This window comes from Aulonocara sp. 'chitande type north' Nkhata Bay, linkage group LG20, assembly GCF_057382095.1.
Source record: "Aulonocara sp. 'chitande type north' Nkhata Bay isolate Kocher_YH1m ecotype deep benthic linkage group LG20, A_spYH_male_GT1.1, whole genome shotgun sequence".
Classification (NCBI taxonomy): domain Eukaryota; kingdom Metazoa; phylum Chordata; class Actinopteri; order Cichliformes; family Cichlidae; genus Aulonocara; species Aulonocara sp. 'chitande type north' Nkhata Bay.
In genome coordinates, this window is record NC_141363.1 from 9,891,804 (window position 1) to 9,897,183 (window position 5,380).

Sequence of the window (5,380 nt, forward strand, 5' to 3'; positions counted from 1 at the left end):
CACACATTTCATGTACATTTTTGTTTGGATGATAGAGTGCAAACAAAAAATCTTTTTCTCTCTCTGCTCTTCACTTCTCAGTCTTACGCTGTGTGCATTTCTGTGTTGTTGTTTTTTTTTTTGTTTTTTTTTTACCTGTGTTTATGAACTCCTTCAGGCTACTTAAAGCTAGATTCCTGGAACCCCTCCATCATCACTGCTAAGACCAGCTCTCCCAACCAGCTACCTGCACAAGTCATAACAGTAACAATACAATTCCCATTCAGTTCAGTTGAATGTTACAGGGAGTGCAGAATTATTAGGCAAGTTGTATTTTTGAGGAATAATTTTATTATTGAACAACAACCATGTTCTCAATGAACCCAAAAAACTCATTAATATCAAAGCTGAATGTTTTTGGAAGTAGTTTTTAGTTTGTTTTTAGTTTTAGCTATTTTAGGGGGATATCTGTGTGTGCAGGTGACTATTACTGTGCATAATTATTAGGCAACTTAACAAAAACAAATATATACCCATTTCAATTATTTATTTTTACCAGTGAAACCAATATAACATCTCCACATTCACAAATATACACTGTAAACCCGAACAAGTTGACTGAACTTAAAACTTTTGTGGAAACTGATTACCTCAAAAGATTTAAGTACAAAAACTCATATCTTCTAAGTATGGGGTACTCAAAATTTGTATTTATTGTTAACCTAAAAATTTTAAATTATATTTTATATTTTATTAATTGAGCTTTACTCAAAGACTGTATACTTTAATTTCAATATTTTTGTGTTTCGTGTAGTTTATTATTTTGATGCAACACAATGCAATTATATTACAACCTAAACTCAAATTATCTGATTATTAATTAAAAGATATTTATGTTGTGAGTGTAGACTACTAAAAAAAAAAAGTACGGAAATTCAGTTACTTTACATTTTGTTTATTTAACATTTTTTCATGAAAATTTAAAAACATCACAAATGTTTTTATAAAACAACTAACATGGACATCGGCACCATAAAGTGAGCATTATAAATTCTGTGTAGAACATTTATCTTTTTATAAACTCACAAAGGACGACATCAGTCCTAATTGCATCTTTCTCAAAATACACAAAAATGCAAAACAAAAAGTCAAATACTAATCACTTTTTTTTTAATAGAAATGAAAAACAATTTTTTAAAATGGGTACAAAGACGATCAGCTTCCAAATAACCAGATAAGGCAGTCAAGTATAGGAAAATTAGGTAAACTGATGGAGTTAAATCCACCCAAAGCCTGTAGTAAACTTAAAGTGCTTAAAGTGCTTCAAACAAAGTGCTCAGTAACAGAGTGCGTGTCCTAACAAACATTGCCTTATATTCCTTAAGAGCATGTAGGCAGGGGTTTCAGGGGTTTGCCGTCATCAAGCCCCATGAAGATATTTTGGACTAAGGCAAATGTGTGAACCCAGTCCAGTCCATTTTACTTCCTCAAGCATGGCTGTTTTGGTGAAAGGCGACTAGGTGATGCGTGATATTCAAATCTTTCACCAAAACAGCCATGCTTGAGGAAGTAAAATGGACTGGACTGGGAAGCGCCGTCGGTAACCACTGTGAGAAGGGCAACTGGAGTGTCAGTGAGGGTCGACTCATCCAATGCGTCCGCCTGGAATAGACACAGTATCAATGGTAAATGGCCTGTATTTGTATAGCGCTTTACACATTCAGTCATCCAGACATTCACACCCATTCACACACTGGTGATGGCAGCTACATTGTAGCCACAGCCACCCTGGGGCGCACTGACAGAGGCGAGGCTGCCGGACACTGGCGCCACCGGCGCCCTCTGACCACCACCAGTAGGCAACGGGTGAAGTGTCTTGCCCAAGGACACAACGACCGAGACTGTCGGAGCCAGGGCTCGAACTGGCAACCTTCTGATTACAAGGCGAACTCCCAACTCTTGAGCCACGATCGCCCCAATTAAATAAGTAAGGTTGGTTTGAGAGAATGTGACAAGCATGACCTGTAATCTAGCAAAACATTCAGCAGTGTAGTGGGTTACTTTGTAACGAGTTAGGGTACTCTACTTTTTTTGAAAAATGTACATTAACGTGTTAGCTTCTTGCATTACATAATTTGTATTTTTATTATTTTTCTAAAAAAAAAAGTAATTTTTTATTTCATGACTTTATCTCAAAAAGAAACTAAATCTTGACTTCAGCCTGGTTTTTGGGCCACCTGCAGCATAGCCATAGTGCTGTGATACGCCTGTGCCCTGCTCCTGGCCTGTGTGTGTGTGGGTTTTCTACAGAGAGGGTATTTTGTTTGTACAATTTGGTAGCTGCTAGGGTATTAAATTGTATTTAAAAAAATCCATAGCATTTTATCTTACTGGCAGAATTTAAGTAATGCAAAAATACACTTACATTACATGTCTAAAAGAATTCTGGGTCCTCCTCCCGCAGGTATACAGGAAGGGCACGAAGTACTGCAGTGCGTTTCACGTTGATATCAGGCGCCTCCTAAAAAGGGAAAAGAAAAGTTCATTTAACGCAAAGTTTTCAGGTGTCATTCTTTGGGGAGAATACATGTTTATGAAACTGCATGACATCAGACTCTACTAAATTTTGGAGACTTTTCTTTTAAGATACAACCTTTCTGTCTCTTGTGACAGAGAGTATGTTTCTTAATCATTTGACAAAAACCCTACACAGTATTTTAAAATAGTGTTCTCCAGATCAGAGCTGTGATCTATATAGAACATGGGGTTCAAAGCAAGGAAAAATTGTGTGTTTATCAGTGAAACTTTTAATTTGTGTTAATTTTATCATTATCAATATATGAAATCTTCACCTTAAGGGACTTAATGAATGGTTTCTTCAATAGATCTTTCAACTCACCTGTGTTTACTGTCTCCACCTGAAATTAATTGCAGTCTGAATTTTTTTTTCTTCTGTCTTTTTGTCTTTGGCCTTCAGCCTTGGAAGAAAAAATAAAAATATTGAAAACCTTATCAGCACACTAAATATACAACACCTTGCTATATTTCAATTGTTTTAGATAGAAGTTGCCACTGCTAGCTAAGTCACTTTTGAATGATGCTAATGAGAAGAAAAAAAAAAACAACCTGCCGAACAATGAGGCTGCTGTTGTAAAAACGCCAACTTTCTTGCGTTGGCAAGGGGTCGTTAAAATATCACTAAGACCCTTTCTTTATGTGTGATTCTTCGTAAAACTGTGTTTTAATCGGTTAAAACTGTAAAACTGACGACATAATCTATGTTTGAAAAAGAGCGCGAACAACCGCGAACAACTATTCACCACCTGGGTCTGTGCTTTTTAACACAACAGCGCATTCGAAAACAAGTTATTGGCTGCAACATATTAATATACTTGCTTTTTTACGGAAAAAATAAACATAACGAAGGTTCCGTTTTACTTACAAGTTTCTCCAAATGTGTTCTCCAGTCGCTCGAGAAGGGCAGCCATATTGAACAGAATTTTCTGTCAACGTCGTTCAGGTTAGAGAGAAGACGTCATGACGTCATGATGTCCACATGCGGAGCTCGGAAAAAAACATTTACTCAAAAATCATAATTAAGAAAGCAGTATTTACTCTTAACTTCTAAGCCATGTACAATTATAACTGTTTGAATCGTTAACCGAACAGAAAAGTTTTAAGTTGTTTCAACTTTGTGAGGAATTTTAATTGTTATATCCACAAACTTTATAAGTCAGGTAGACTGTTGGGGTTTACAGTGTACATTTCTGACATTCAAAAACAAAACAAAAACAAATCAGCGACCAATATAGCCACCTTTCTTTGCAAGGACACTCAAAAGCCTGCCATCCATGGATTCTGTCCTGCATGAAAATCATGTTTTTCTTGAAGGATGCAGACTTCTTCCTGTACCACTGCTTGAAGAAGGTGTCTTCCAGAAACTGGCAGTAGGACTGGGAGTTGAGCTTGACTCCATCCTCAACCCGAAAAGGCCTCACAAGCTCATCTTTGATGATACCAGCCCAAACCAGTACTCCACCTCCACCTTGCTGGCGTCTGAGTCGGACTGGAGCTCTCTGCCCTTTACCAATCCAGCCACGGGCCCATCCATCTGGCCCATCAAGACTCACTCTCATTTCATCAGTCCATAAAACCTTAGAAAAGTCAGTCTTGAGATATTTGTTGGCCCAGTCTTGACGTTTCAGCTTGTGTGTCTTGTTCAGTGGTGGTCGTCTTTCAGCCTTTCTTACCTTGGCCATGTCTCTGAGTATTGCACACCTTGTGCTTTTGGGCACTCCAGTGATGTTGCAGCTCTGAAATATGGCCAAACTGGTGGCAAGTGGCATCTTGGCGGCTGCATGCTTGACTTTTCTCAGTTCATGGGCAGTTATTTTGCGCCTTTGTTTTTCCACACGCTTCTTGTGACCCTGTTGACTATTTTGAATGAAACGCTTGACTGTTCGATGATCACGCTTCAGAAGCTTTGCAATTTTGAGACTGCTGCATCCCTCTGCAAGATATCTCACTATTTTTGACTTTTCTGAGCCTGTCAAGTCCTTCTTTTGACCCATTTTGCCAAAGGAAAGGAAGTTGCCTAATAATTATGCACACCTGATATAGGGTGTTGATGTCATTAGACCACACCCCTTCTCATTACAGAGATGCACATCACCTAATATGCTTAAGTGGTAGTAGGCTTTCGAGCCTATACAGCTTGGAGTAAGACAACATGCATGAAGAGGATGATGTGGACAAAATACTCATTTGCCTAATAATTCTGCACTCCCTGTAGTTGTATGATTCCACTTCACAAAAACAAACAACCCAAGGTATGTTGCTGTCTGGTGAATATGCTCCGATGTTAGAGCAAAGTCATTGGTCCTCAATGAGGAAGCACTTGGCAAAAGTGAAAAGGAAGAACAAAGCTAATGACCACAAAGAGAGAGAGAGAGAGAGTGCATCTTAGTGCATCATGGGGGGTCTCCCAGCAGTATACAGCACTATAGCTAAAGGCTGTGTAAGCAAGAATTCATTGTCTTTACCTCTCATTCTCCTGTGTGGTTTAGATTCCCCATGTGCCTGCCACTCGTCTACCCTGCTGAGTATTCGGTACCTAGATGCTTTCTTTTCAGTGGCCTGTGTCTCACCACCCACACACCACCTCATCCTCCGGCTTCTGAAAAGTAACTTTGAAAATAAATCCCTGAAATCTCTTTTGGTGTCCTGAATTCTGCAATTTTTTATTTGACCAGATTATAAAGATGGATGTGGATGAATGCCAGGACCTCAAATTTAACAACCATATCATTTTATTGATCCTGTGGTGGCTGACTGGTGTGTCATATGTCACACTGTGCTCTCTACATCTTAAGGTATTTGTTGCTGCAAACCCTGACCAACA

At 38.6% G+C, this 5,380-nt stretch overlaps 1 long non-coding RNA gene across 1 annotated transcript; it reads right to left on the reverse strand.

The window, feature by feature from the left end:
• Positions 1-1,613: 1,613 nt before the first annotated feature.
• LOC147305180 (uncharacterized) lies at positions 1,614-3,532 on the reverse strand. The gene is made up of 4 exons (XR_015126646.1): positions 3,422-3,532; positions 2,879-2,957; positions 2,405-2,500; positions 1,614-1,641 (listed from the first exon to the last, which is right to left on the reverse strand). It is a non-coding gene; the product is annotated as an uncharacterized LOC147305180 (long non-coding RNA).
• Positions 3,533-5,380: the final 1,848 nt, after the last annotated feature.